This window comes from Staurois parvus, unplaced genomic scaffold (genome assembly GCF_062004578.1).
Source record: "Staurois parvus isolate SC_StPar_1 unplaced genomic scaffold, SC_StPar_1.0 ptg000294l, whole genome shotgun sequence".
NCBI lineage: Eukaryota > Metazoa > Chordata > Amphibia > Anura > Ranidae > Staurois > Staurois parvus.
This window is the reverse complement of record NW_028318090.1, coordinates 994,680-1,016,339: the sequence shown is the minus strand read 5'-3', so window position 1 is coordinate 1,016,339 and position 21,660 is coordinate 994,680.

The following is a 21,660-nucleotide window of genomic DNA, read 5'->3' as shown; positions in this document are numbered from 1 at the left end:
AATAATATCTAGCTTATATATTTATATCAGATATTGCAAGGTCTTTGTGTGGTGCTTTTCAAGGCTGATATCAAATTCTCCTCTATATGTGGAACTCTGGAATATTTGCTGTTAATAAACAGAGATATGTCCTGATAGCATGTGCCAAATGTATGATATAAAAATGGCTCAGTTGCAGAGTCAAGCGCATTCCAAGCTCTGAAATAATGCAATTATCTGGAGATTGTGTAACCCAGCAACCTCACCTTGTTTACAGCACGCTGGCCTGAACCCAGTATCTGAATCTTATAGCCCGGTGTTCATGTTGCATATTTTATTGAAAAAAATGCATGCCGTATATGTGTATAGCAAACAGGACTGTGTAACAGCCGAACAGAGACAAATAGTAAAACCATTTATAGGCCAATTTTATTTTAAAAAAAACAAAACATTTTATTGCACACCCATACAAGTTTCATACTGTACTGTTAATGTTGAGATAGGCCATTTTAATTCACTTGCTGAACTTTTTGAAAGTGAACACTAAGTATGAGCTTCTGCCTTTTCGGTCATGAAAATCCCAAAGTTGTAATTAGAAACAATGCACACTCAGCATTCTTGTGCTTTGTGCAGGTATACTATAAAACTCCCAGTACAATAAATTTAAAGTGTATTAACACTTTTGCAGTCAAGTTTGAGAACCAACCTTTGCTGTATACACTATCACTGTTCACTTATTTTTTTTTTTGTACAACTTAAGTTCTTCCTGGCAAATTCAATCATGTCAACAGTAGTCTGCAGCTGAGCAATAGCCTCCTGACTTCTGCCTTTAGCATCCCTGAATTTGGTCAGAGCCTGTTTATGTGTTCATGTTCACAAAAAAGAGCTGACATATGTTCCTTCTTCACTAGAAAATACCTGCTGATCCTTCCAATTCCCCTCCTTCCCTTTCTTGTTGCTTTCTGACCACGCTTGGAACAGAAACAGATCCATTCTAGTGTGGTCAGTATGCCTCTCTCCTTCTAAGGAGCTTCGGGGTGCTGTGCCATTGCACTGCATGCCTGTAAGTCCCATAGTCTGAATATTCCTGGCAGTTTACCGTATGCTGTAGGAAAAGAGTGTCCAGGGCTTTTCAATCATCCTTGTATCCCCATCTACAGGTCTTGGAAAAGCTTTATCCAAATAACAGTCAGGATACTGCTATGAAAACAAGGGGAAAGGTATTTGGATTATTTTTCTTTCTATTTTACTAATGTGATGTGCCTGATTATAGGTGTTTAATATGTTGTAATTTTTGTTAATCAAAAGCTTTAAATAACGGTTTACATCATTAAAAATATACATTTTTTGGCTTTCTAGTTATTTTTGTGGAGCAATTTTATAAATATGACTGTGCATTAAAAAATACAATGTACCACACATTCCTTGAGATCTTTACTTGTTTATTAGGATACACAGCATGCACATCTAATTTACAACTGATAATGATATCTGCTAGCACAGTACAGACAGAATTAATTATGTTCAACATAACTCTCAGCCCACTTCTTAGCATTACCTAGAAGGGGAGCACTCAGTAGGATTATTATGCAAGTAAAAACATTACACAACAATTTTTTTCTGTAAATTATGATATGTAAATGGAAACATGTATCAAAAATAAAAGTAGGTAATACCGTAATTTGGGTGCAAAAGTGGACAGACACTTTATAGCTCGTCTCTAGGCATTAATCTCCCCACCCTTACCTAATTAGTGACAGTAAGGCTCCATTCAAACTTGCGGTAAAGCTAGCATTTAATAGCATTTTAGTAGAGTTTAACTGAGTGCCGCCCAGCCACAGTGTTTTTACCGCCCTACCCATCCCGCCAATTGCGGCAGCGGGTGTCCATCACCGGGTCCCGGTGGGTCATTACCTGCCGAGTCCCGGCGATTACCAGCAATCACTGGCAGAGAGCACGGCTGCAGTGTTTACACTGCAGCTCTGCTATCTGTCAGATCCGAGCACACAGCTGATCCCGAGAGAAGAGTTTATCTCTCCGGATCAGAGTCCCCTGAAGTACACACCCCCACCTCCTAGTAAAACACTCCCCTCACACAGTTAACCCTTTCATTACCTAAAAAATGTTAACCCCTTCCTCCCCAGTGCCATTAGTACAGTGTCAGTGTTTTTTTTTTCCACTGATTACTGTATTGGTGTCACTGGGGATGTCAGTGACCCCAAGTCAGTTCCCCCCAGTGTCAAAATGTCTGCCGCTGTCCCGCAGTCTTGCCATAACTCGCTGATCACTGTCAAAAATCGCTGATCACCGCCATAAGTCGCTGATCGCCGCCATTATTAGTATAATTTTAAAAAAATCCCAGTATCTTTCCCGCCATTTGTAGACGCTATAACTTTCATGTAAACCAATTAATTTACACATGTTGGGATTTTTTTTAGCAAAGACATGTTGCAGAATACATTTTGGCAGAAATTTATGACTAAATTAGATTTTTACATTTTTTTACTGGACATGTTTTATAGCAAAAAGTCCAAAATATAGATTTTTTTCTCAAAATTGTCAGTCTTTTTTTATAGCGCAAAAAATAAAAAGGCGATCAAATACCACCGAAAGAAAGCTCAATTTGTGGGAAAAAAGGATGTAAATTTAATTTGGGTGCAGCGTTGCATGACCACGCAATTATCAGTTAAAGTAACACAGCGACATAACATAAACTGCTTATGTAACCGCTTCCTGACCGCCCTATAGCAGAAATACTACTATAGGGCAGCATGGGTGCGCAAAATCACATATATATATATATATATATATATATATATATATACCGTATTTTTCGCTCCATAAGATGCACCTGACCATAAGACGCACCTAGGTTTTAGAGGCAGAAAACAGGAAAAAAAATTCTGAACTAATGGACTGCAGACACAGTACAGGAGATGACCAGAGACTGCGGACACAGTTCAGGGGATGACCAGAGACTGCGGCCACAGTACAGGAGATGACCAGAGACTGCGGACACAGTACAGGAGATGACCAGAGACTGCGGACACAGTGCAGGGGATGACCAGAGACTGCGGACACAGTGCAGGGGATGACCAGAGACTGCAGACACAGTACAGGGATGACCAGAGACCGCAGACATAGTACAGGAGATGACCAGAGACTGCGGACACAGTACAGGAGATGGCCAGAGACTGCGGACATAGTACAGGGATGACCAGAGACTGCGGACACAGTACAGGGATGACCAGAGACTGCGGACAGCACAGGGATGACCAGAGACTGCGGACAGCACAGGGATGACCAGAGACTGCGGACAGCACAGGGATGACCAGAGACTGCGGACACAGTACAGGGATGACCAGAGACTGCGGACAGCACAGGGATGACCAGAGTCTGCGGACAGTACAGGAGATGACTGCTGACCTTTGGGGAGGGGGGGGAGCGGGTACCTGAATTTGACAGGTACCCGCTCCCACTTCCGCGGAGTTGTTCTTTCATCTTACCTGTTCCTCTATCCAGCCGCGCGCTGTCCTCCCGGCTTCTGTAATGGCGCTCGGCATGACAGCCGGGTGCCCAGTGCGCATGAGCGAGAAGCACTTGCGCTTTGTGATTGGTCCGGCGGCTTCTGGGATCTGTCATGTGTCCCAGGTACCGCCTTACCATTCACAAAAAGCACCGCTTCCTGCGCATGCGCACTTGGCACCCGGCTGTCATGCCCACACTACAGAAGCCGGGAAGCCCACGCCGCTGGATAGAGGAACGGGTAAGATGAAAGAACAACTCCACGGAAGTGGGAGCGGGTACCTGTCAAATTCAGGTACCCACTCCCCCCCCTCCCCAAAGGTCAGCAGTCATCTCTATAAGGTCCCGCTGTAGAGCTGAGCGGCCGCTGTAGTATTCTGACACGGCGGCAGTGGAAATACTGGACCGGCCGCTCCATATTCGCTCCATAAGACGCACTGACATTTTCCCCCCTTTTTTGGGGGGAAAAAAGTGCGTCTTATGGTGCGAAAAATACGGTATATATATACGTGATTCATGCTTCTGTGGTTTTCACACACCTCCCAGATAACGTCAGATTGCCCATCAGTACACCAGTCATCACATTTAACCCCTTGATTGCCAGGAGCACGCTCATGCACAATAAACCTCCATTGCTAATATAGCGTTCACATTAGTATAGCGTCCCCAAAAATGGAGCGTTAGTGGGATCAGCCTCGGCACCTGCCAGCCCCTGCGTTTAGCCCCTACGCTTAACCCCCCCCTTCTCCCCTAGCAAGTGCAGTGTCAGTAGGTCACTGTCACTTGATACATTGCACACAAAACCGCAGTGTTCGCAGAATCAGGCCTGATCTCTGTTAGCACTTGCCAGTAAATTTTGATGACTCTCATATGCAGCAGAGTGCCAGTACTAGTGCTGCTCTACCCAGGGGCGGACTGACCATTTGGAAACTTGGGCACTGCTTGAGGGCCCGGGGTCAGTAGGGGGCCCCATGAGATGCCCCTGGTACCTTTTTCATAGGCTTTTTTGAGTTTGGGCAAGGACACAGGGGCCCCATGATCCCCTATTGCCCGGGGGCCGCATGAGTTGTCAGTCCACCCCTGGCTCTACCTTTTGGTGAACTGGCGAGTACCAGCGGTCTAGTACATCTTGGTCTTTCACTTACTTCCTTGATTTTTGGAGCTGTTTTTCACAGAATATCTGTATGCGTTGATTGTGGATCAAAACAATTTATATGCACAACAATTTATCGCCACCAACCCAAATTCAAACCTTGCCAGACCATTCGCTTGGAAACTCATTACGGTTTTCGAATTGACATTTTTTGGGGCCTAACCCTCAACATGGGCATTACTAAAAGAAATGAATTGTGGTTGTATTGGTCCGCAGACCCGATTCATCATATGCCCGTGTTTTCTGCTGCCATGGCCAGGCATAGATATGAGAGTATAATGGGTTTTATGCATTTCAACGACTATACACTCTGTCATCCTCAGGGTAACCCTGAATTTGACCGGCTCTACAAAATTCAGCCCCTCGCAAATCACCTTAACCAAAAATTTGCAGATGTCTATACTCCCCAGCAAAACATCTGCATTGATGAGTCCCTCATGAGTCCCTACTTTTTGGAAAGTAGACACCCCAAGTAATTTAATACGAGGCATGGTGGGTATTTTTCAGATCTCATTTTTTGTCTCAAGGTTTCGAAAAAGAAAAGATATATTTTAATTTTCGTCATTTTGTACATTCACGTCAGTCCCTAACCCTCAAGGGGCGTACAATCTAAGGTCTCTAACTTACATCCATACACATACTAGGGCCAATTTAGACAGGAGCCAATTAACCTACCAGCATGTCATTTGGAGTGTTGGAGGAAACCGGAGTACCCACAGGGAGAACATGCAAACTCCAGGCAGGTGGTGCTGTGGTTGGGATTCGAACCAACGACCGTAGTACTGCCAGGCGGAAGTGCTAACCATTTAGCCACTGTACCTGCCCACATCACAACATGCAATCCTATGAAGCTTGAGATGAACGCCCAATAGAAAAAGGCTACATCACGTAAGCAAGACATGGATAGTCATGATAGGAGCATCCTTGAGTCCATGGAAGATTTCATTTCCATTCCCAATTTAATGACCGTAAAAAAAAGATTTTTTTGTTTTTACACAAAGTTGTTACTTAAATTATATATTGCTCACACATGCCATGGATATATGTGGATTTACACCCCAAAATACATTCTGCTACTTCTCTCAAGTATGGGGATACCACATGTGTGAGACTTTTTGGGAGTCTAGAAACATACCTAAAATCCAATGATCCATTTGAAAGTCTGAAGGTATGTACTGTAATTTACTCATTTCACTTCCTCATTATCAGTGTTTCGGAGGCTCTGAAATGGTAGGATAGCCCAACTCCCCCCCCCCCCCATACACACAAATGACAACTTTTCAGAAAGTAGACATCCTAAGCTATTAGCTGAGAGACATGTTGAGCCTATGAAAGGTTTAATTTTTTACCACAAGTTTTTGGAAAATGATGAAAAAAACTTTGGAAACAAAATTGTCACTTAAATGATATATTGTTCACACATGCCATGGGTATATGTGGAAATACACCCCGAAATATATTCTGCTACTTTTCATGAATATGGGTACACCACATGTGTGAGACTTTATGAGAGCCTCAATACATACAAAAGCCCAAAATCCAATGACTCCTTTGAAAGTCTAAAGGTGCGTAATTACGTCATTTCACTTCCACACTACCTATAACAGTTACAAAGGTCCTGAAATGCCAGGATAGCCCAACCCCCCCCCCATGACCCCTTTTTGGAAAGTAGACACCCCAAGTAATTTATACGAGGCATGGTGGGTATTTTTCAGATCTCATTTTTTGTCTCAAGGTTTCGAAAAAGAAAAGAAAAGATATATTTTAATTTTCGTCATTTTCCAAACACTTGTGGCAATAAATACGATCTGCAAGATACTCAACATGACTCTTAGCAAATACCTTGGAGTGTCTACTTTCCAAGAAGGGGTAATTTTGGGGTGATTTGTACTATTCTGGCATTTCAGGGCCTCTGAAACTGTGATAGGTAGTTTGGGAGTGTAATCAGGAGATAACACCCTTTAAAAGCCTGAAGATGCTTATTTTATTTGGGCTTCCTGTACATGGCTGGACTGCCAAAAAGTCTCTCACATGTGGTATCCCCATATTTGGGAGAAGTGGAAGAATGGGTTTTGGGAAGTGTTTTCCATATATTGCTATGGCATATATGAACAATATATCATTTAAGTGCCAACTTTGTGTAAAGAAAAACCAATAATGGTTTTGTCATTTTCCAAAAACTTGTGGTAAAAAATAAAATCTTCCATGGACTCAACATGCCTCTCAGCAATTAGTTTGGGGTGTCTACTTTCCGAAAAGGGGTCATTTGGTGGGGTTTTGTGCTATCCTGGCATTTTATGCTCAACATTAAAAGCTTATGCCACACATCACCCAGTCTTCTAGCCACTTGAAGACAAAGACTTTTCTGACACTTTTTGTTCACATGAAACAAACCAGGATTTTGTGCTAGAAAATTACTTTGAATCCCCAAACATTATATATATTTTTAAATCAGATGCCCTAGAGAATAAAATTGTGGGTGTTGCAATTTTATATGTCTTACTGTACTTGCACAGCGATTTTTCAAATAAAAATGTTTTGACAAAACTACACTTTTTTTTAATTTTAATGCACTAAAAAATAATATATTGCCCAATTGTTTGGTATATATTTACTCGGCATAACATCAGCTTTTATTTTTCATGAAACATGACATGCTTTAAAATTGCGCAAGCCCCGTGTACGGGAACAAACTATGTACATTTTTAATATCCATAGGAGATGATTTAAAAGCCTTTACAGGTTACCACTTTAGATGTACACAGGAGGTCTAGTGCTAGAATTATTGCCCTTGATCTGACATTCACAGTGATAACTCACATGCATGGTGCAATTACTATTTACATACTGACACAGGACCAATGCTTGCATTTACCTTTGCATGCAAGTACTGTATTTTTTTTACACTGTCCCTTTCATTTTTAATCACTTTTATTGTTATTACAGGGGAATGTAAATATCCCTTGTGATAGCAATAGGCAGTGACAGGTACTCTTTTTTCAGAAATCTGGGGTCTATTAGACTCTAGATATGTCCTCTGCTCTTAAAGCATTTGATCACACCAAGATCGGTAAGATCAGATGCTTTCCAAATTAAAAAATTGCGCTGTTTATATCCGGTGAAACTGAAGTGATGCAATGCTCATAGCTTTTTGTTTCCTAGACTATAGAGATGATTAGAGTCATTCTAGTTTCCGATCAGCTCTATGGTCAACTGGTGAAAATTCTGGCATTTTCAGGTTCCCTGATGGGATGAGGCACAGCCTGAGAAAGCCATGGAAGGAAGCAGGAGGGGGCAGCAACACACATCATCCTGGTATAACTACTCAAAGTCCAGTGATGTACCAGTATGTCACTTGTCCTTGTTGGGCATATATGTTATGTTCTTTTGTGTATGCAGCCTGTAGGCTAAATGAAATAAGAGAACCGATACCTCAATTCACATCGATTGATGTGAGTGAATGAAGAAAGCTCTGCCCCAAAAAATGAAAAAATATATCCCAAAGCGTAAGAGCAATCCGCCCACTGACCACCCCAGGCCCCCATGCTTGGACATATATGTTCTTTTTTTAACCGCAGGTGAGAAATCTCCTCCAGCAGCGTTGCACGCACTGACGTATATTCTGAGAGCAACACCCTGTTGCTATCAGAATAAACAGATCGATGCTGCAGCTGAATGGCGTTCCTAGCAAAAAAAAACAACAATGGTTAACAATAAAACACAGTAACAACAGAACGTTAACTAAATAAAACAACTATTTTTGTTTGGCTTTTTTATTCTTTTCTTTAATTTTTTATTTTTTTTAGATATTTTTATTTTACTTTTTTTGTAACTAAAAAAACCTGTGAACTTTCCAAGCTGTGATTTTAGAGTCTCTTAAAATGCGATAACCAGTTTCCTGACCACCTGACATCTTTCGAGACCCTGGGGAAAATACACTAAGCGGTATTTTACCACATGCAAGTATAGCGCCCCTCTAGTTGGCTAGGTGGAGTTAACTAGCTTTTTTTCAGATAGGCTGAGTAGAAGCCTGGGCATGAGTCAGCTGGGTTATTAACGGTAAGGGCTGAGGGCTTGGAGAAGTCTCTAGAACTCAGTGGGTGGGGGTTAGGAGGGGCTGGTCTACACACTTAAGGGACTTTGGCTAATCCCCAAGCAAGAGGCTTGGCATGGAGCCAGGGCAGCCCTTAAGTGTGACTGAGTATGCTCAGCAGCAGGAGAGTTTGAGTGGAAGATGGAGTAAGAGGCTGGATGCAAGAACCTGGGAGTAGACATAGGGAGGGGCTTACCTACAGGCAGAGTTGCTGGACAGGAGGATCACCTGACATCACAGGTCCCCAGAGGGAGGACCACCTGTGGAGCCAGGGAAGGATCCAGCCAGCAGGAGGCCTGAAGGCAGCTACCAACCCAACCAGCCTGCAGGCAAGGAACAGTGAGTAGTCCTACACCCCTTGGGCCAGATAAGGGGAGAGGGCATTTTGGTGGGACACCTAACTAACCCCCCTCTGGCACAGTGCACTTAAAGTGACAGATTCTGGGTCGCCTTGCTCAAGGATTCCCTCACTTCAGCTAGATGAGAAGAGGATTCATCTGGGGTCTGGCGTGGTACACCAGGAGGGGCTGGAAAGCTCTCCAAGGAGAGATCTGCTGTATAGAGACTTGTACATAGTTGTTAAGGAGCTGTCCCCAGTTGAAGTTCTCTTGGGCATCCCATACATCCCTCAACCCCATCCAAGTTCAATACCCCTGATAATACCTAAAAAACAAGCTCAAAGACTGTTCACTGTCTCAAGTGTGCAAGATGGAATAAAATGTGTTTTGCCTGGCTTTCAGGACTATAAGGGAACCCAAAAAACTCAGCGACCCCTAAGAAGGTAGTGCTATGCAAGTAGGTGGTAAGATACTGCACAGCATTTTTTTTTAATTTTTGACAAGTCCTTTATAAAAGAAACAAAAATAAAAAGAATGTCCCTCGGTGTAGAGCCATCGTCAATCACAACAGGTTCATATTCTGAACCTGATTCTGTCAGTGAGGCTTCCCCTTAGCTCTCATCTGACATGTTGTCCTGTGACCCTGTAGGCCTCTTCATTAGTGTACCTTTATTTCAACATTTTGGCCACAACATGTACAGGTACCTAGTGTGACTCACAGGAAAAAGATCAGATGGCTGCCAGGGACTGCTTGAACCGCTACAAAAAAATGCATCTGCTAGTGCTAGCAGAGTTCAGGCCTAATCTTGGTATCGCTGTGGTTTTGTGTGCAATGTATCAGAAGTGACAGTGATCTACTGACACTGCACTTGTTGGGGGGGGAGGGGGGGAGGTGAGGGGCTAAACACAGGTGCTGGCAGGTGTTGGGGCTGATCCAGCTAACATTGCATTTTTGAGGACACTGGTATGGGTTAGTATTGTTCTAATCTGACCAAAGATATTGATCCGTTCCGACTCTATACTAGTAATGGAAGCTTATAGTATGTATGTGAGAGTGTTCCTGTGATGGTGATAGTGTGGCGGGCAATCTGATGCTCTCTGGGAGGCACGCTAATGCTATCTGAGGTCGCCCATGACACTAATACAGTGATCAGTAAAAAAATCTGTACACTGTACTAATGACGTTGGTGACAGGGCAGTGAAAGGGTTAACTAGGGTGCGAGCAGGGGTTTTAAAGTGCACCTCTATAGGTGTTTTAGTGTAAAGTGTGCTGCTTTTACTCATGTGGATCTGCTCTCTTCTTTTATTGGAACCGAAACGGGCTCTAGGAGAGAAGATTGCATCATTTCCTGTGCACAGGCACAGGATGATCTGTGATTTGGTGCAACCGATCAGAATGTCCAGGCCTGGATCTGATGACTGATCAGTGCTGTACCAAATCACAGCACCAACAAGCTGGTGGGTGCACACACCCCTGGCTAAAGAACACGGCGGGAGTGCTGATCACGTGATTTTGCAGTAAAGCTACAGGAGGCAGTCGCCAACTGTATTCATGTGACTGAGGATTTAATTTTTTTTCTTTTAAACAAGACCAGTGGTCTCAGACTTTAGGCTGCAAATGCAGTTTGCTATTGACATCATTTTGGAATGGTTCTGAGATCATTCAAAATTCATTGACAAGTGCATTTGACCTGAAGTGAAGCTCCTTCTGACCTGCTTTAAGCTGCTTTTGCATTCCTATAGACTTGCATAAGGAGACAAAAAGCTCTGATGCTGCCCATCAACATTCATTTAACCACTTGCCGACTGCAGATAGCAGTTCTGGATGGGCGTCATATGACGTCCTCCCAGAAGGCTTGCCCCCGGGGGCGTGCACCCGGTGACCTCCATGATCGCTGTGTCCTACAGACACAGCTGATCACGTGCTGTGATAAAAGGCCAATCACAGCTGCCTTTTACTACGTGATCAGCCATGTCCAATGACACAGCAGATCACTGGTAAATGCAGTTGCCGGTTATCGGCTGCACTGCCCTCACACTGTCACAGTGCGAGGAATGCACTGCCAATAACTGGCAATTGTCGGCAATTGGCGCTATATAAATCCTGATTAATAAGAATAATCCAGCCAGCAAGTGGAGCTCTGGACTCCATTCATGCTTTTACAAGTGTTGGAAAAAGTCTTTCATCTGCAGAGATTAATAGTTTAAGCAAAATTATACATAAAAAAACCTAAGCTTTTGCTTGAGACCCAGTTTGCTTTAGACAGTTACTATGTATTTAGCTAACCGAAAGCATTTTCTAAATGCTTTGTCATGTTTTAAATGTATTTGTATAAATTTAGTACAAAAAAGATATAAAATATCATAAATATGTATAAACTTTAAATACATTTGCATAAAATGAACCCCTATAGATGATTCATTGATGGTAAGTCTATGGTTTAAATACACTCCTTCTAATTTATCCATATGCATCATCTCATCAAAGCCTGTATAAATTATTAAAATAATTTTCAGTTTTTTAGCACTATGTAATCCATGTGTCATTTATCTCTTTCAGGGATAAACAGTAAATGTTTACATTCACATAAAATAATAAAGACATATAAAACAGCATTTGACAGTAAACCTTGATTTCAGACCAGACCATGTTCACGGTGCAGAGAAATAATATTTTCTTGCTGAGGAATACTTGGAGTAGAAACTTTGTTTACAGTTAAATGTTCAATCCTATCCAACTGTAGAAAACGTGCGGGTCTCCTTCATTCAGTTGTGATGTTGATTTTACTTTTTGCTTTTGTGATGTACTATTTTGGGGTATGAAACTGTTTAAATACTTGATGATGTAGCTATTAAAGGGCAACTGCAGATAAACAGCTGAATAGAAATGTGAAACACATAGGTAGAAATTGTTCTACTTGCCAAATAATTTGCAAAGTAATCTATAAGCTTGTCATCTACCCACTCCTGCTGTGCTAAATTGCTGCATAGCATGAAAACGATGACCACATATTTCATAATCTGCCATTCCATTGTCTTGCCTGCCAATACGGACTACAAAGTTTAGCTGATTACAACACTTTAAAAGCAATACATTTGTGAACTAACAGGTGTTTTTATAAATATGTCTGGATTTTTCTTTAACTTGATATTTTTTCTTCTGGATTAAAACTTATTGTGAGTACATTTATCTGCAATAGCATTATAAAGGAAATGTGGTTATCCCTTTTGAGAGATTTGAGAGATATATGATAACCATATACAGTAATATACAGTATCTCACAGAAGTGAGTACACCCCTCACATTTTTGTAAATATTTTATTATATCTTTTCATGTGACAACACTCAAAAGATATAATAAAATATTTACCTGTAGGACAGCAAGAGGAAGAGTTGCAAGGTTAGAGGAACCATTGCTTGCTGCAATCATTGGCACTGCCAATTAAAATTGTGGCCATGTGTTTCATTGTAGGAGCACAAAATAGTGTCAAGCAAAACATTAAAGAGGACCTGAACCAAAGTTGGATCTCGTGTGGTGCTGGGGTTGACTGTGTCCCTCAAAATTTTCATCATGACCTGCTTCATCATGAGTCCTCCCATGTGATATCTTATTTAATTTTGTAGAAAAAGTATAGCGGTTTTTGATCAATTTTACTTCACCATTTCTGCTGACAATTTACAAGTTTCCTAAATTATATTTTATATATGTTTTGTTATTTCTGTAAAATCTTTATTTTGCAAATACATATATGATACTGGAAGTATCTATGACAATCAGCTTGCAGGGTCCACTGAGCTTTCTAATAAGAAAGCCCAGCACTGCTTGCATTTTAGGTGGCTACCTAATCTAGGTGGGTCTTGTCTTTTTTATGCAGGAGGTGATTGTAGCCGTATTAGTGCACTTGTGACAGAAACAATTGAGTACTGTCCGTGATACTTTTTTTTATTTGCAATAACAAACAAGTTTAAGGACAAGCTTTCAGGGAGTGTCCCCTTCTTCTGGTCAGAGCAGTACTAATCACAAAGGGTTAGAAGAGTTGTTATTAGTACTGCTCTGACCTGAAGAAGGGGACACTCCCCGAAAGCTTGTCCTTAAAATTGTATGTTAGTGCAAATAAAAAAAGTATCACGGACAGTACTCAATTGTTTCTGTATGCAGGAGGGAGAGGGTTGTTTTTTTCTGTTTCAGTCTATATAAGGCTAAAAATAGGCAAATTAGCCTTCAGAGAAGTCCTGCTCTCTGGAAAGAAAGAAAGAAAGAAAGAAAGAAAGAAAGAAAGAAAGAAAGAAAGAAAGAAAGAAAGAAAGAAAGAAAGAAAGAAAGAAAGAAAGAAAGAAAGAAAGAAAGAAAGAAAGAAAGAGAAAGATGTAACTCTTCCCCCTGAAGGAGCCACTGTTTTCTTGGGCTGAAGAGGGGATATTTATTGTAACAATATATACAATACTACAAAAGCCAAAGAAATTGATACAGCAGTAGCCCTCAAACAAAAAAAGTTAAATAGCAAAATAGAGTGTACATTTCATAAACAAATATATAAACAGTAGCAAATAGGATATAGTTATAATAAGCTAATAGTTTCTGTGCCTTTAGGAGACTCTGTATACATCTCCCTCATAGAGGGAAAGAGATAGAGAAACCTCCCATAGTGTAGTATATTTAAATTATTTTAAAAAAGCATGTTGTATCTCTGAAATGAAAACCACCTGTGCTACACTTCCGGAAGTGGCGTATCATGGAAAGCCCATCCAACGTGATGTTAGATATTGCTGACATAACGTGTTGGACGGCCTTTCCATGATGCATCACTTCCCCAGGTTCCCAAGAGCAGAGTGGCCTCTGTAATTCTTAAATAGAAAAGGTTTTGGCACAACCAAGACTCTTCCAACAGCTGGTCAGCCAGCCAAATCAAGCAATCAGAGGCGAAGGGCCTTATTAAGTGTGTCGCACTTCCGGTCTGCCGTCCTTACGCCATGCGTCACTTCCGGTGAGTGGAATGCATGCTGCGGGGTGCGTTCCAGGCGGCCATCTTCATTGTTGGAACTGGTGTCTGTTATCCTCTGCAAACCAGGTGTTAGTGAGGTCCCTGGATTGGATTGCGGTCTTATGGATTTATGTGTGCCAATGGAGGCGATAAATCAATGCATTTTATTCTCTTTAAACATGTGAGTGGCCTGGTGTTATTTTAATACTATACATGTTACTACTAGCAGTATCACACTATGGTTGTTTTCTCTTTTGCACCGGTATGGAGTTTTGAATAGGAGTATATGGAAGGAGTATATCAAGCCATACAGGGTGAAAGGAGCTTTGGAAGATTTTGAGAGGGGGTGTAGGATCCCTAAAATCCTAAAAGGCCCAACACTCACTAAAATCTGGTGAGTGTGGTTGATGTTGATTTCAAACTGGTGAAGGTGGAAGCACATTTCTTTTGGAGAAGATTTTTTGATTGTGTTTTTGGGAAGAAAGAGTTTGTTTTTACACACAAACTTATTTAAATTTTTGGACACTAATTAATCATTTATTAATATTTTCTTCACTGTTATATATATTTTCTGGATATTTTTTGACTGAATGATTTATTTACATATATTTTTTGATTGATATTTATATTTTTTTTACTGTTATTGTATATGGTGAGGCGGTTGATTCACGCTGTTTTTATATTATATTATCAATTGGTGTGACACACTGGTGCGCAGCAGCATTTTTTTACCTCTACTACTTATTGGCAGGTATTCCTGCGCGCTGGAGTGTGAGAGATATTTATAGTGTTTCTCTATGAGCTTGTATTGCTCTCTTTTGCTTTTCTAAGTGTTCTATGGGGATATCCTCTGTCTCTAAAGCGTTTATATATAGAAGTAGCTTCATTATGAAATTGTATTATATTTGAGCAATTTCTCCTAATTCGGAGGAATTGTCCAATTGGGATGCCTTGTTTTAAGGTTATTGGATGATGACTTGTAGCATGTAGCAAAGTGTTTGCTGCTGTTTCTTTTCTAAAAGTTTGAGTAACTAGGTGAACATATTCATTAGTTATCATAAGGTCAAAAAAGGGAATTTCAACTTTACTATAATTATATGTCAGGTGAATATTCTTGTCATTCAAATTTAGATCCTTAATAAATTCAATAAGTTAGTCCTCCGATCTTTTCCATAATATTAATACATCATCAATATATCTTAATCATTGTAGGACATGGTTAGTATATCCTAGCATCTGATAGACAATTTGTTTCTCCCATAGGCCCAGATGTAGACAAGCAGTGCCCATGGGGCTCCCATAGAAGTTCCTCTAATCTGTTGGTAATTATTACCCATGAATTGGAAACAGTTATGTTTGAGCATAAAATCTAATAGATCAATAATAAACTCATTTTGTGTCTCCATTCCAGGGAAATGTAGATTAAGAAAGTGGGACACCGCTATTATTCCCCATTTATGTGGGGATAGAGGTGTACAGAGATTCTACATAAACTCCTACCAATAGGGTTCCTTCTGGTACTGTTAAGTTTCTTATTTTAGATAGGACATCTCTAGTATCTTGAACATAAGAAGGCAATAAAGTTACCATATCTTTAATTAGATCTTCAACAAACTTACCTATTTTTTTCAGGGGACCATTTACTGCTGATACAATCGGTCTACCAGGTGGTTTCAGTGGATTTTTATGAATCTTTGGAATAATATAAAAAGTAGGGAGATTATATATTTCTGTTGTCAATAAATTGAATTCCGATATGGGACGGTATGAATAGTTCAACACTGTATAATATAATCCATGAGAACTCCTTTTTGCATTCTACAAATGGACATACTCATTTCCTTTTTCAACTTGCATTTTTTTCAGTTCTCACGCATTCAATGATCATGATCATGCATATCTACAGCAGCTATATACTTAGCTAATTTTGTGTCTCACTGCTATCATTGTATATGTAGTTTAATACACAGCCTTGTGATACACAGCTGAATTTTGGCTATTTTTGCTAATATGCTGCTGTATATCACAACCAGCTTAAGTGAATACCATTATAAACATTCAATGTTCCAATCTGGATTGCTTGTCTTTCACTGTTTTTAATGTGTATTCAGTGATTGCATGTGTCACCATCCTCGGATATTATCTTTTCTCCTAAAAAGGAATAATAAAAATATGTGATGTTACATATAAGCTACATTGCTTGGGCAGTTATTACCTACTTTGGTAGTTGGCTCATGGCGACAACTACTTTTTTGCTCTTCAGCAATATACCTCATAAATAAAAGAGCTCCACATTTTTGTGCGTAAAAACTTTAAACTTTTATTAACACTATAGTATATCCAAATGCATACTCACATGAGTCAGGTGCCTGACCGCACCAAGTATAAGAAGCCTCCACTAAACCTTCGCGTTCTCAAGAAGCTGTGCCACTGGAGTCAGCTCAGTACATTTAACATGTATCAGCGGTGTATCATCCAATCATGGAATAATATGAAACAAAAAACGTGGGACACAACTGTCACAAGGGCCCTCTGTGTATTACCAGAGTGTCGTCCGATCTCCGTCCGCATAAAAGGATGCGTGCCACCGCTGTGATAAAATTAAAACTCCTTCACGCCGATCTCGCACTGCAATGGGCTTTATGCCACGGGGCCACATATTTTCATATCTCACCGTGAGCCTTGGTCCCATACTAACGATCGGGACCCCGGACTTCTGATTCCAGGTCACCTGATCACTGTGATAGCCTCTGATTGGCTATCACAGTGATCAATCACATTGTATCTCTCTCCTCTCCTTTTAGAGAGAACAAAAACCGCAGTGTGTAAAATAAATAAATATTAAAAATAAAGAACAAAAATTCCTAGATCAAGGTTTGATCTAGGTCAGTGTCAGGTTTAGTGTTTGGGTCAAGTAAGGGTCAAAGGTCAGTATATTTTAGGCAGGAATTTTTTTTTATTTAGTATCAGTGTCAGTTATTGTTAGTGTGTTTTAAGTAAGACATAAAAAAAGAGCAAAATGCACACAATTGTTGCTGGGCTGTATTGCAGGTACCAACAACAACTGACATACACACATTGCTGTGATTATCAGGAGCTGGAGAATTTATGATTGGTTGTTCTTTAGTGGTAGGTTATGGAAGCAACAATAAATATACAACTAAATTTAAAAAAATATTTTTTTTGTACTATTTTGGGCCAGTTTTCCTTTGATAAAAAAAATATCAGCAGCTGAATTTAAAACCACTTACTTACCGCCCTACAGCAGATATACTGCTACAGGGTGGCCGCTTTGCTCAAAGCCATGTAAATATATGTGATTTTGCAGTTCCGGGTAGGGGGCTTGGTCAGGAAGGGGGGTTGAATCCTCTGGAGGGCAAGGGGTTTAAACAACTGTAGTATCAGGCTGCAACATAACAAAATTGAAGAAAGTGAAGGGGGTCTGATTACTTTATGAATGCCCTTGACAAATACCTTTTTTAACTAATGGCCTGCACTGTTTTTTATTAAAATACTATTACAGTATTACTGAAGTGCTTTAGAGATAGAAGCATATCACTGACATCTTGACAATCATGTTTCGTATTTATTTTATACTCTCTGTAAATGATTTTAGGTTCTATAGTCACTTCTACTAAACTGTAAATCATTTTAGTTCCAAATACTGTACATGGAAACAAGTGTGTTGAAGATGTTTGCCCTGCAGTTTACTGTAGCTAAGGAGATTCAAATCCATATGAGCCATGTGCCATTTATTACAGCAAATGTATGTAGAGGGATATGGGGATCACTTTTTGGCCACCGCACAGAAGGTTTGGAGAAAATTTAAAGGAGGGCACTGATATTAGAGGAACTTTAGTTGATTTAAAAAAAATAAAAGTCAGCAGCTACAAATACTATATCTTCTGACTTTTAAGTAGCAGGCACTTACCAGCTCATTCAGTCCACCACTTCACTGTAGCTGATTTTTTTTGCCAGGCTTAAGATCCCTACTGCTGCCATCTTGGATGTGGGAGACAGTCGTGAGTTCCTGTTGTTTCACAGCCGGCTCCCCATTGCGCTTCCACGAAATTGCAAAGTGCTGTCAGACTGGTCCCAGGGCTTCCTGGAACATGTGATATGTCCCAGGTGGTTTTGGGCTGGGCAGGGTTGGGCCAAGCTGGAGTAATTCTCAATCACAGGAATGGAAGTGAGTACTTGCAAGAAAAAGGTACCTGCTCCCAGAAAAAAAAGCTACCAAATATGTTGGGGGGGTAAGAGGTGGATGAGCAGTACTTAACCTGTTTAGTGCAGGTCCATATCTTAGAGGAGTCTTAGAGGAGTAAAAGTGGCTGATTACTTTTGCAAAGTGAATATTCACTTGTGTATCATCCAATCATTTGCAATCAAAAATCTTATGTTAAAGTGATACTAAACGTTCAGATGTATTATTTTGAAAATAACAAACGTGTCTTACTGAAATGGTTTTGCACAGAGTAGCCCAATACTCCCCAGGTCCCCTGCCAGTGCTCCTGGCTCCAGCCTAGTGCCCCCAAAGCAAGCTGCTTGCTCTAGGGGCACTCCTGCATGCTTACTCCCGAGCCACCTCTGAGTGCTTAAATGACACCCAAAGCAGTTTGGCCCTGCCCCCGCTCCCTCCTCACTGACTGTAACTAACAGCAGTGGAAGCCAATGGCTCTTGCTGCTGTGTCTCCGCCAGTGAGGAGGGAAAGACCCAGGAGGCTCTTATGCACAGTGCTGGATCATTTTCAGGCCCAGGAAAGTATTGGAGGCGCTGAGTCAGGAACTGCACAATGAAGGGGTTTTACCTCCATACATATAATACAAGAAGGTGAAAAACCTTCAGCCTGTAGAACCACTTTAATTTTCCTGGCATTAAATTTTGTATTGAAACTGAACACAGCTTTACTTTATTTACTAAGCTCAGTGAACATTTAGTTTGCTAAGTTACCAGTCTCTATTCCTTTATTAAATTAACTCCTACATGTATAGGTATATTCAAGACCAGTATAAAGATTCAGGAAACTGACTTTTGAACTTAAATGTATTTTTAAAAAAAAGATTTAGGGGTTCAAATGTACACACAAAATGACCGAATATGTGGATGACAGAAAACCTAAAAATAAAACACCAATATAACAGCAGATATTAAACATGGCAGCAGACAACAGTAGACAAAGCAGAAGCAGTATTCTGGTAATATACAGTCCATCAATATTTATGGTATGATTGTCTTTGAAAACTTAAATTATATTAGAGCAAGATCAGCCAAATGAATGTCATTGGCCTAGTGAACGAGGGTCTAGAATCCAAGTCTTGACAACATACCAAAGCAGGCAGCCCATGAGAGTTGTCGGAAAAAGATGATATGAAGAATGGAGAAAGAAGGTTTTCACCCAAGTAAATAGAGCAGGCATCACTAAATCGTGGACCGGGGTCCGGATGCTGACCGAGCCACAGTCCCATCCGGACCCTTGCAGTCTTGCCATTTAAGAGCCTTTTCTTCCCCCAGCTGTCTCGCAGTCATCCTCACAGAGCTGACAGCAGGAGGCAGGACAGCTCTGGATGGAGGATGGGAGCTTCCCGAAGTTAACAAGCAGGTGATTGGTTGCTAGGATGAAGGGCAGTCCTAGCAATTAATCACTGTCTGTCAATCACTGTCTGTGTAAGGCAGGACAGTGGGGGGGGGGGAGTTAAAGGGGCAAAGCACATTAGTGTGAAGGCTGAGGACAGTAATGTGGGGGGCTAAGGAATGTGCTGTGTGGGGGCTGAGGACATTAAAATGGGAGGGGCTGAGGACAGTAACGTGGGGGGGCTGAGGACAATAATGTGGGGGCTGAGGACAGTAACATGGGGGGGCTGAGGACAGTAATGTGGGGGATGAGGACAGTAACATGGGGGGTGTCTGGGGACAGTAATATGGGGGATTATGTAAAAAGGGGCAGAGTACTCTTCAGTGAAGGGGGAAGAGGACAGTACTGGGTGGGGGGGTTTGATGTCAAGATGTCAAGGAAGTGTGAGAACTCTACTGTGAAAGGGGTGGAGGGAGGTGATGTAAAGGGAGAGCTGAGGACACTCATCAAGAGGGATCTTGCTGTGAATGAGGAGGGGACTGTGATGTGCAGTGAGGATTGAGGACACTGATGTGAGAATACGTTCAGATTTGTACATGTGCATTTAGTGCACACATTGTGGGTAGGTCAGCACTAACTGCTAGAAACCTGAAGAAGTCCCTGACCATTTTTGTTTCAAAATCGCACCTCAACACGTGGTTTGGTGCACACAAAAATGCAAAATACATGAGATTCGGACCTCTGATGCATGCAAATTTCACCTCCAGGACCTTGGTGGGTTTTAATTCAATACCCTTGAAATAGAAGAAAGATACAGAGAAAGAGAGAAGGAAGAGGGAGGGAGATGGGATAGGGTGGTGTAAGGGAGACAGCAGCATGATGACCGGGTATGCTTACAGGAAACATCTTGCAGAGTAGTCTTATTTGTGAGCATCAAAGCTGACCCAGGCATCCTACATAGGTAAAAATTAGTTTTTATTGGAAAATCTGCAAAGATCTTGCTACTATTATGTTCTGCGAATCCTTTGCCTGAAGCACACAATAACATATATCAAGAACCAAAACCCATTCCTTGTGACAGTCCTGGTGACAATTCCAAAGACCAGCTTGAAGACTGAACTCAGTTTTGAATACCATGGGAAAGTGGCAAAGCTTCTGTAAGGTTTTTATCATTGTCCGTGTCACCGCTGGGGAGATTTCTACTTATTTTTCACTTCTGGGACACTGGAACAAGAAATGGGGCTCACATTTTACTATAACAATGTATTTGCTGCTCTCTCTTTCTCCATTTAATGGATTCCCATTTACTTCCTGTCCTTCTGACCTTTTCCTAGGTTTTCCCTATGTTTTCACCTGGTGATCTAGACAGTAACACACCTCCTGTAGTAGAGTGCCCCTACTCTGCATGAATGAGCACAGGGGGCACCTTGGGACAGCAGCATTGTCAGCCTGGGGGGGGGGTGGAGAGAGTTAAATATACTATCAGAGGCAAGTGAGTTTAATTACCACCTTAGTCAGTCACAGAACCTGTGTAATTAATATGTGTTCAGTTTTAAAGGGATGAGGTGGCAACCCTAGCAGAGCACCTAAGAATAGACCCAGGCAGCAACATGCATCTCTTTGCCCCCGTTCGCTCTCTGCTGACCGGACTCATACTGTGCAGTCTGAGGGTTAGGGGTGAGTGTGTTGATTAGTGCTGATTTTTTTTGAGGGGGAGGAGGGCACTTCAGAATTCTCTGCCTATAGGCTTCTGAGCCGTAAATATGGCCCTGATAATAAATGTTTGCTTTTGGGTTTAATACGACTTTAAAATACTGCATTGTCCAATGTGGAGAAGTAGGATCCCTACTACACCTTATGTGCTCCGGCAAATCACTTAGATCCTTCTGGAACAATATTTTTACGTTAATTTCTGAGATAATTGGAAGCCCAATTAGTCCTAATCCTACTACAGCCTTATTTCATATTGGTCTGGAAAGATTATCTCCTAATTCTAGAAGCATTATAATCCATCTA